The sequence below is a fragment of the Sylvia atricapilla genome, unplaced genomic scaffold (genome assembly GCF_009819655.1).
Source record: "Sylvia atricapilla isolate bSylAtr1 unplaced genomic scaffold, bSylAtr1.pri scaffold_94_arrow_ctg1, whole genome shotgun sequence".
In the NCBI taxonomy this organism is placed as follows: domain Eukaryota; kingdom Metazoa; phylum Chordata; class Aves; order Passeriformes; family Sylviidae; genus Sylvia; species Sylvia atricapilla.
Window position 1 is genome coordinate 77,493 of NW_027077175.1, and position 10,766 is coordinate 88,258.

Below are 10,766 nucleotides of genomic sequence, written 5' to 3' on the forward strand. Positions count from 1 at the left end.
CGCTCCATCCCTCCCTGTGGGCTGAACTGCTGGCATGGAGGCTGCCCAGGCTGATCCTTGGGCTGCCTCCGCTTGGCCCTGACACAGAACTGCTGAAGGGCCGTCAGCCTTTCCACGCTGGTGGCTGGGGACAGCTGGCAAGAGGGGGCTTTGTTCCAGCAGGAGGGGATCCGTGGGGCTCAGCCTCAGGGGGATGAGTGCCCAGCAGGGTTTGCCCCTGCCGGGGGGGAACAGAATGTCCCAGTGCATGCCCGGACACCTCTAAGCCAGCCGTGTCTGCTGTGCAGATGGGCTGTGAGCAGCCTTTCCACAGGGGCCTTAAAGCCACTGTGCTGCCTCCTGTTCCTGCAGTGGGGCGGCTTCCCGTGCCGTGCCATTCCACTGGCAGGGCTCCAGGAGGGTGGTAGGAGCTGTAGGCACCGAGTGTGTTTTGAAGAGCAAATGTGTCCCTGGAGAGAGCTGGGGGCCAGAGAGACTGACAGAGTGATGCTGAGGCAGGCTGTTGCTGCGTGCGGTGTGTTGCAGCTTTGCCTCCTGCTCCGAGAGATGTCTTGCTGCAGACCCTGTCCCCCACGGCCCTGCGGCCCCTGTGGCCCAACGCCCCTTGCCAGCAGCTGCAGTGAGCCCTGCCTGGCCCGCTGCGCTGACTCCACGGTGTACATCGAGCCTTCGCCGGTGGTGGTGACCCTGCCGGGCCCCATCCTCACCTCCTTCCCTCAGAGCACAGCCGTGGGATCCTCTCTGTCAGCTGCTGTGGGCAGCTCCCTCAGCACCTCGGGGGTTCCCATCTCTTCTGGGGGCTCCCTTGGCCTGGGGGGGTCAGGCCTGTGTCTGCCTCTCTCCCGCTGCGGTCAGATCTGCTGAGGCCGGCGCACCGTCCCCTTTGTCCCTGCCTAAGGGGCCCGTCTCTTTCCCTCCCTGACCCCTGCACACGTGTTCCTTGCTCTCTCTTCTGTGACGCTGCTCTTGCTCCTTCCCATTAAAGCCTTTGTGCAGCAATCTTTGTGAGCTGTGGTCCTTCGTTCTCCTTGTCCATCAGCTGCCCCCTGCTCTGCAGGGAAGATCCTTCCCGCTCTCATGGCAACAAATGGAACCCCAACGGTGGGGAGCTGCCCAGTGTTGGTAGATGTCCTTGGACTGATTGCAGAGCAATGGAAAGGAATTGGCAGGGAAGAGAGGAAAAGAAGCCGCAGATGAAAGGAGCAAGGAAGGAGCAGTGGACAGGGCACACAAGTGATGCCACACAGAGTAACCTGCTGTCACTGTGGGAAGGGTCCAACCTGGAAAGAGCTGCCCAGAGCGTGTTCCCAGCCTCCTTTTTTGCATCTGACACAGGAGCCAAGAGCCCCAGAGCAGCCTCCTGTGCCTGCCCCATTTGGAGTGGGTGGTCTCCAGCTCAGCTGTGTGTGATTCATCAGAGAACAGTCCACAAGTGACCCAGCAGCAGAGCAGAGCTGTGAGGGTGTGAGCATGCTGAGGGAAGGCCTGAGGGGACAAAAAGGCTGAGATCCCACTGAGATTTGAACTCAGATCACTGGATTCAGAGTCCAGAGTGCTCACCATTACACCATGGGACCTTCTGCTCACATCACCTCTGGCCCCTCACTCAGCCAACCTCGCTCAGCCTTATGCCCCCAGCTGAGGCTGCCTGTCTCTCCATCGCCTCGGACACCTATCACCAAGTGCAGCATTCCTGCACGGCCCCCAGGCACTCTCTAAGCACACCTCCCTTCAGGGCAGCCACACAGCTCCTTCTGCAAGCCTGCCATGGCCTCTCTTACAAGTGCCACGCTCCAAATTCCCAGAATCTTGTCTTTCCCAGATGGTAACAAGCTCTTTCTGACTCACGGCAGGCCTTAGGAAGTCACCATCACACAGCAGAGGCCCCCGTGCCTTGTCTTCTCCAGCCCAAGCCCCTCCAGCTCCGTCAGGACTAAGGAGAGGGAAACATTGCCCCATCTCTACAAGAGCTGAAGAAAGACCCTTTGGGCACCGCAGGAAAGGGGCGGCAGAGGCAAGGAGAAAGGACAGGTGACACACCAGCTCCTGCAGTCTGCTTGTGCCAGGGCCCACCAGGCTCAAAGCCAGTCTGTGCCTTCTGGGCTGGGAGGTGCCCAGAGTCCTGGGCAGGAGGCACGGCTGTGGGAGCAGGAGCAGTGGCTCAGCCGATCATCTGTGGGAGAAGAGTGTGCTGAGGGATTAATGAAACTCTGCTGCTCGGGACCAGGAGAGGCCAGGCCATGTGGAGCCAGGCTGAAGAAAAGGATGGTCTGCCCTGGCGAGGAATGACCGAGCCCTGCTCACCTGCTTGGAAAGCAGCTCTGCCAAGCACTGCCCTGCAGGGCTCCCGCAGCTCTGCTGCTCCCTGCTCCTGCCAGCCACAGCCTGTGCTGCCTCCTGCTCCTCCAGTGCCCACGGGCACCGCCTCCCGCACTGCCACCTGACAGCCGTGTGTGGCTCGTGTCAGGTGCCCCAGCAGCGGTGCATCGGCGGTGAAAAAAGTGCCTTAGCAGAGGATGGTTTCGATCCATCGACCTCTGGGTTATGGGCCCAGCACGCTCCCGCTGCGCCACTCTGCTCCTCCTGAGGACTGCCTGCCACTGCCCTCACTGCAGCCTCGTGCTGCCGGCCACTGCTGGCCCTCCCTGCCTCCCTGCCTCTCTGCCCCACCAAATACACTCCCGGAATAATTCATCTCCCTTGGCCGGCCGCTCCACACCTCCAGGGCCTGCCCTTGCCCATCTCCCACACCTCCCGCACGCAGCCCTGCACAGACACTTGCCCTGTGACCACCCACGCCGCCACCGCTGCACGTCCTCAAGGCATCCCCGGAGGCAGCCTGCAGCCTTGGGCCTTCCTACACATGAGGGCACCTGAAATCCAGCCACATCCCGACGCCTGCAGCCCTGCCCACAAATCCAGCTCCGCTCCCAGCACGCTGCACGACCGCACCTGCCCGACAGTTCAGTTCTTTGCTGCCCAAGGAGGGACACGGCTTGTCTTTGCTTGGAATTGCCAACAGCAGGAATTCTCCTCTTTTAGCCGTGCAGATTCTGCTGTCTCAGCTCAGTGCTGCTCATGGTCACCGGGCAGTAAAAGCTGAGAGCTCTAGGCACTCTGTGCCAAGCAGGTTGTCAAGCTGCAGCTCCTTGCCTTTCTCCGCCCCGCCCCCCCGGGTGCTAGTGCAGGGTGATGAAATGCTCAGCAGCTCCAGGTGCTGCTCTGCATTTTCCCTTTCCTTCCTCATTGATGCTGACAAGGTCTCTGAGCTTCTTTTCCCTTGCAGGGCTTCCCCCAGAGCGAGTGTCTTGGCTGCAGGGCATGGAGCTGGCAGCAGCAATGGGCTTCTGTCGCCTGCCCTTACCTGTGCCCCTCAGGCTTCTGCTTGCCCTGAAGAAGGGCCCTCAGGAGCCAGGCAAGGCTGCAGCAGCTCCTCCCTTGCAGCCAGAGCCCAAAAGGGGCGTGTGCCCCGTAGTTGGCAGGATTCGAACCTGCGCGGGGAAACCCCAATGGATTTCTAGTCCATCGCCTTCACCACTCGGCCACAACTACCTGCTCCAGCCCTCCCTGCCCTGCTCATCACAAACCCTGGGCCACCACACCGACGCCCAGGCACTCCAGCCTGAGCCTCCTGTTACAAACCACTCTTGGAGTTTGCTCCAGGAATCACTGGCAAGGCCATCAGCAAAAGCCAGATTTACTATTCGAGGAAAACACAACAAACTTCCTTGGCCGGATGCGTTCTAGTACTTACAGGACAGTTGAGGCACAACAAGGAAAAGCAACCAACAACAAAACCAAACAAAATCCAAGCAATCAAATTAACCGAGAACTATCAAGGGGCTGGGATGTGAGTGTGTGTGTGTGATCAAAGACAGTGAGGGCAAGCGTATGTGGAAACACGGCCTAAAAGCTTGACAGCACTCAAACTTAACAGTATTTTAACTTCACTTATACCTTAGCTATACACTTCATTAATATTTTAGCCTTAAAATTTGACAGAGGAAAAGCTCTTAATTGCATTTAATCTAACTATAACTTCAAAGTTATACTTAGCAACTCAGAAGAAGAACATCACTTAGCAGCATTTAGGTGAGACTGTAACTTAACCTTACTTACAGGCCTAACTTACTTAGATAGCCCAGGTATTTAAACATCTAAGAAAGGAGTATTTCTCCCAGATTTGTTAGACTATATGCACCCGTGCATGCATGCAGGCCTGAGGAGGCAGTGCAAGCAGAGTACCTGAGAAAACTTCCCCTCAGCCGTCAGTGAAACACTCACTTTGGATGCCTTGGCATCTCCTGATGGGCAAAACTCCAGGACTCAAGGAGTGAGGGTGTCAGCCTGGGACTCGTTGTTGTTCAGCAATCCTCCGAGTACAGCGACCCTGAGGGTTCACTGGCTCTGAGAGTCATCCCACTCAGAGGGACATGGCTGGTCACAGCCTGCTGCGGTGCAGGAGAGCTCAAATGGTCTCCTTTTGGACCACTGTCTATAGGGTTGCAGGAGAGTGGCCTTCAGTCGTAACCACGTTTCACCCTGGCCACAGTTTGTGTTGGCACTTTCTCTGGAAGTGTGACAACAGGAATGTTACGGCGTTCAGGCAACAGAACTATTTTCCAAGACTGATCATAAGGAAAACAGGAGCCTGTTAGACAGCAGTTCTTGGGAAGAGACAGTGTTTCTGGTGAGCTCAGGAAGAGCTGAGACCAGGTGCCCTTTCGAAGCCTAAGGCCCAACCGGCATTTCTCAGATCTCAGTGCAACCAGAAAAAGGAGAGGGGGAGGATTTCACCAGCACAGCTCCACCCCACATTTGTAGCTGGGACCCTGGAGGAGGCAGATGGGCCCCTGGGGCCACGTTCCAGAGGCCTGAGGGGCACAGCCCCAGAGGCTCCTGCTGCAGCTCTGTGCTCCTTGGCCTGAGCCAGGCATCTGGGACACCCTGCCCTGTGGCTGTGCTCATTCACCCTCTCATCTGCTCCTCCCTCTGACAAGCCTTGACAGAAGCAGCTGCAAGAGGAAGCATCCCCTCAAGCAAACCAGCTGGGCACTGAAAGGCCCCTCAGCACAGCAGGGGCTGTTGCATGACACAGCTGGGAACAGCCCTGACCATAAGAGCAGCATCAGCCTCCCCTGAGCAGCCTGAGCCACGGTGGGGAGCAAAGGATAACCAGTCATCCCAGGACAGCCTTGGAGCACTGTCTCCAGGAATGGTAGCCCAAATGGAAGACCACCACTGTAGCTGCACTTTTGGAAACACTGTCCGAGTGTCTTGGGAACTGCTTCCAGTAGTTACCACCAGGGATTATGACACAGATGGAACAGAAGGTTCCATCTGTGATGACAAAAGCAAATCCTCTTGTGAGCCCATAAACAGCTGTGTCCTGAGGGAGGCTCCTGGAGGCCTCCTGGACCACAGCAGCCTCTGCCAGCATCTCTCTCTGGGTGAAACATCTCTTGCATATTGAGAAGTGTGAAGCTGGGCTACTCAAAAGACCATCAGTGGTGATGAGGCCTGGTTTGATCTACACACACATTCCCCCCACACGCCTTGAAGCAGAGCCCACACTTGGTTGAGAAATGCAAAGGGACCTGATGTGAGTATTTCACTGAGCTCCAGGGGCATTTTCAGTAGGTACATTTACACACCTAAATACAGAAAGTGTGTGTGTGAGACAGAGACGGAGAGTGATGGAATTGATAATGGTATGAACGTTGTTACTATGAATTTGTAATTAAGTTCTGGCTGTGAGTGTGGATCAAGTGCTGCTAAACCCTTTGGCATCCTTTTAATTTTTGAATTTTGCCATCAAATTTTGTTGAAGCCACACTGCCTATGTCTCCAGCCATGAAAAGAAGAAGTGCTTTTCTCCTTTCCAGCTCACAATCCTGTCCCCATCCCACTGGCAAATGCCAACATCAGCAAGAGAAGAGATAAGATTGATTTTGCTATGCCTTTGTAAAGAACCTTTGACAAGATTGTAAAGTTATTCAAAATATCCCTATTAACTTCAATAAGGAACAAAATGGTAGAGGCTCTGCAGGGCCGTGATCTCCAGGTTCCAGACTCAAGCTCAGAGACTGGGGCTTTGGTGCTCTGGTGTAATTGCTGAGAGTTCTTGGTGGACCTGCGGGTAAGCTCAGAGGAGCAGCCAGTGCTCACCCTGCCAGAGCAGGGGGCAGCTGATGGACGAGGAGAACGAAGGACCACAGCTCACAAACATTGCTGCACAAAGGCTTTAATGGGAAGGAGCAAGAGCAGCGTCACAGAAGAGAGAGCAAGGAACACGTGTGCAGGGGTCAGGGAGGGAAAGAGACGGGCCCCTTAGGCAGGGACAAAGGGGACGGTGCGCCGGCCTCAGCAGATCTGACCGCAGCGGGAGAGAGGCAGACACAGGCCTGACCCCCCCAGGCCAAGGGAGCCCCCAGAAGAGATGGGAACCCCCGAGGTGCTGAGGGAGCTGCCCACAGCAGCTGACAGAGAGGATCCCACGGCTGTGCTCTGAGGGAAGGAGGTGAGGATGGGGCCCGGCAGGGTCACCACCACCGGCGAAGGCTCGATGTACACCGTGGAGTCAGCGCAGCGGGCCAGGCAGGGCTCACTGCAGCTGCTGGCAAGGGGCGTTGGGCCACAGGGGCCGCAGGGCCGTGGGGGACAGGGTCTGCAGCAAGACATCTCTCGGAGCAGGAGGCAAAGCTGCAACACACAGCACGCACCAACAACCTGCCTCAGCATCACTCTGTCAGTCTCTCTGGCCCCCAGCTCTCTCCAGGGACACATTTGCTCTTCAAAACACACTCGGTGCCTACAGCTCCCACCACCCTCCTGGAGCCCTGCCAGTGGAATGGCACGGGAAGCCGCCCCACTGCAGGAACAGGAGGCAGCACAGTGGCTTTAAGGCCCCTGTAGAAAGGCTGCTCACAGCCCATCTGCACAGCAGACACGGCTGGCTTAGAGGTGTCCGGGCATGCACTGGGACATTCTGTTCCCCCCCGGCAGGGGCAAACCCTGCTGGGCACTCATCCCCCTGAGGCTGAGCCCCACGGATCCCCTCCTGCTGGAACAAAGCCCCCTCTTGCCAGCTGTCCCCAGCCACCAGCGTGGAAAGGCTGACGGCCCTTCAGCAGTTCTGTGTCAGGGCCAAGCGGAGGCAGCCCAAGGATCAGCCTGGGCAGCCTCCATGCCAGCAGTTCAGCCCACAGGGAGGGATGGAGCGGGCTCAGGCTTACCTCGTTCCTTGAGGAGAGGGAGGCCGGAGACCAGGATGCAGAGCCTGGAGCAGAGCAGCCTTTTATGCCGTGTCCCAGAGCCTTGTAGGGCCACAAACATTCCTTCTTTGTGAAACATCCAAACTCCTGGGAGTGGCCATTTGTGAGGCCTTGCTGCTGCTGAGGTCCCTGCCTCTTTCATCTCAGGCAGTTTTCACCAATTCCACAGCACCCAACCTGGGAATGATTCATAGGTGTCACAGCTTCCTAAGACCACTGACTTGGAGGTCCCAGGCCAGTGGAGAAGGTGAGTTGAAATGAATTGATGTTGAATGTGGCTCCAGTTACAGTCAAATTCAGCCGTGAAGAGACACCTCAGGTCAGCTCTCAGGAGCTTTCAGTGCAGGCACTCAGGCTAACCCTGAGAGCCATTCTTCCGTGGCTCATCACAGACATCCAGAAGACTGTGTGGGCAGTTGAGGCAGAGAGCCAACCCTGCACAACCCCATAGCGGGGAAGAGACCCAACTGTGCAGGGAGGTGGCAAAGCTCAGTGGCAAGGAAAGTGCATGTTCAGCTGCAAAGATGTCCCCTGCAGGCCTGAGTGACAGCCATGGGGAACTTGCTTACAGTCCACAGGCAGCACCACGGCCTGCTTTGGGGATCAAAGAGATGCCGCGTCCTTCCCTGAAACAGACCCACAGCCACACTGACCTGTTTTGCTCAGCGTGCTCATCCCAGGGCCCAGAGACCTGGATGGTGGCTTGGGGGAAAAGGCTGAGGGCAGGGAGCCCAAAGCCCATGGCTCTTGTTTCTGGGTCAGGGATGGGGTTTCCCATTCCATGCATTTTACATTTCAAAGGGACACTGGATCAGTCTCCCAGAGCACATGGGTGTCATCGTGATGTGCAAGAGCTGGGAAAATCCCTGAGCTCCAGGCCAACCTGAGTCACCCCGTGTGGACTTCAGTGGACTGGGTGCCACAGACTCAGGTGCCCAAGGGATAACAGAGGCCATATGCTCAGTGTTCTGCTGCCATGGAGGGTATTTCCCCACCTTCTCTCCCCATGCATGGATCACCTGCTGCTTCTCTGCAATCTCCTGCATTTGCTGTCTCCCAAGGCATGCTCTTTTGGATGCTGCTCACGGGCTGTAGTGACTCAGAGTAGCTCAGACCAACCCCAGAAGGCGTGGATGGAGCTCTGGAGGTCTTGTGCTCCTATCAACTGCTCTGGGCAGATCAAAGTGCCCTGGCTCCTCTGCAGGCTCCGGGCCTTGTCCTGCTGACTTCTAAGCCCTGACACAGCTGAAGAAAGAGGTCGCTATCCCTTGTGCAGCTCTCCCAGGCCTGTCCCTTATCTTCCCCCAGGGAGCCCTGGGATTTCCTTTCTTGCAATTTGTGATTGCTGCCTCTTGCCCTTTGACAGTGCACCTCTCTGGAGAGTCTGGCTTCATTCTCTCCAGAACCTGCAGGGGGTGGTGGAGACAGCAGCTCCAGTCCCCCTCCACGCCTTGCTCATCTCCACCAGGTTGCACAAGTGCAGTGCCCTCGGCCTCCCCACAGGTGTCAGGTGCTGCAGCCCTTTTGTTCTGCCTGGTGCACTGGCAGTGCCTTTTGGGACTGTTCCTAAAATGTCTGGAAATGCCCCAGACAAAGGCTGAAGTTTTGGAGGCAAGAGGAGGCAAGAGGTGCTCTGGTATCCCTGGAATGCCTGAGTCCAGGCCACCATGTGCACTCCTTTGCACATCAGGATGATTCAGGTTTGCCTGAAGCTCATGGATTTTCCCAACTCTTCCACATCACAGTGACTCCCACATCCAGATCCCAGCCTTGGGCTGGACACACTCAGCAGAGTGGGTCAATTTGTGTGGGAGCAAATGGGCCAATTTGTCTTTCAGGGACAGACGTAGGCATGCCTTTGATTACCTTGCTGCGTGTTGATTTCCTGGTTTTCTAGAGGATCCCAATTTCCCAAGCTGGGGCCAGAGCTCTGCTTGTAAACTGCATGAGGGCCTTGTTTAGTTTTCAGGGGACACACGGCTGTGGAGATTCCCTTAGAGAAGTCCTTTGAGAGACAGTTCATTGAGTCCTTGGCTTTCTCCTCTTGGCTGGGAATCTGCCTGTGTTCCCCAGGCTCCTGGGCATAAACACAGGCTGCAGCAGGGAACGATAAGCGGTAACAAGGAGCCAGGCCCTCGTGCTCCTCACTCCTCTCCATGAGGAGCTTCCCTCCAGCCCACAGTCATCCTGCTTTGCCACTGAGCTTTGCCACAGCCCTGCAGAGGTGCATCTCTTCTTCTCCACAGGACTGTGCAGCCTTGACCTACGGCCAGAGTTTACCCACTGTCTGCTCTCTGTCAAAATCTCCCCTGGGGAGAATTGTGTCAGGGCTGGCTGGTGCACCTGCACCAACTGCACTTGAGGGCTCACTCAAGGTGTCTCTCAGGGCTAGATTCCACCGTGATGGATGGCTGCAGTCCCCAGGAAGAGGGCAAAGTGGGAAAGGCAATCCTTGTGACACAAACCCCCTCCAGTCTTCCTCCACTCCGGCCTCAGACCTCTGAGCCAATTGGCCTCGTGCTTCTGGGACACAGACGGATCGTTGGACATTGGGACATGGCCCACTCACTTGGGCCTGCTCCTGACAGGAACTTAAACCACTCAGTCATCTGCTGGCAAAGTGGCACGGGGCAGTGCCAGCAGTCCTGGGGACTCCTGGAGTGTGTTGAGGAGCACTTCCCACTACAGGGGGAAGTGGAGAGCCTGACCAGAGGAGAGGCACTGCTGGGCCTGCTCTTTGCATCTTTCTCTCTCAACAGGAAGTGACGTGGATTTCAGGGGGGCTGGCCACTCGCTGCATATGGAATTGGATGGATGGCAGCACTCAAGGACTTGTGGTCAAGAGCTCGATGTCCAACTCAAGTGGTGTCCAAGCAGGGACGAGTGTGGTTTCTCAGGGTTTGGTAATGGGACCAGGAATATTTAACACCTTGTTGGGAGACATGGGGGGAGCGATTGAGTGCATCCTCAGCAGGTTTGTGGATGGCACTGAGCTGAGTGATGGGCTTGATGCTCTAGAAGAAGGGATGCCATCCTGAGGGACCTGGAGAGGTGGGGTCTGTGCAAACCTCATGAAGCCCAACAAGGTGAAGTGCCAAGGTCCAGGAAATCCCAAACATGGACACAGGCTGGGCCATGAGTGGGTTGGGAGCGGCCCTGTGGAGGTGGATTGCAGATTCTGGTGGCTGAAATACTGAACAGGAACCTGCACTGCCTGCTAGCAGCCCCGTGCAAAAATCCAATAGTATTCCAGGCTGCATCCAGAGCCGTGTGGCAGCAGGCCAAGGGAGCGGATTGTCCTGCTCTGCTTGGTTCTCATGACACCAAGGCTGGGGTACTGCATCCAGCTGTTGGAGCCACAGCCTAGAGAAACACAGGGGACCTGCTGCACTGAGTCCAGAGGAGCCACACAGACCATCAGGCACCTGGAGCCCTTGCCCTCTGAGGACAGGAGGGGAGGAGAGGAGAGGAGAGGAGAGGAGAGGAGAGGAG

The 10,766-nt window shown here is 56.7% G+C and overlaps 3 non-coding genes across 3 annotated transcripts; all 3 read right to left on the reverse strand.

The window, feature by feature from the left end:
- Positions 1–1,505: 1,505 nt before the first annotated feature.
- TRNAQ-CUG (transfer RNA glutamine (anticodon CUG)) lies at positions 1,506–1,577 on the reverse strand. Its single transcript has one exon. It is a non-coding gene; the product is annotated as a tRNA-Gln (tRNA).
- A 930-nt stretch (positions 1,578–2,507) lies between these two features.
- On the reverse strand, positions 2,508–2,579 carry TRNAM-CAU (transfer RNA methionine (anticodon CAU)). Its single transcript has one exon. It is a non-coding gene; the product is annotated as a tRNA-Met (tRNA).
- An 891-nt stretch (positions 2,580–3,470) lies between these two features.
- On the reverse strand, positions 3,471–3,552 carry TRNAS-AGA (transfer RNA serine (anticodon AGA)). Its single transcript has one exon. It is a non-coding gene; the product is annotated as a tRNA-Ser (tRNA).
- Positions 3,553–10,766: the final 7,214 nt, after the last annotated feature.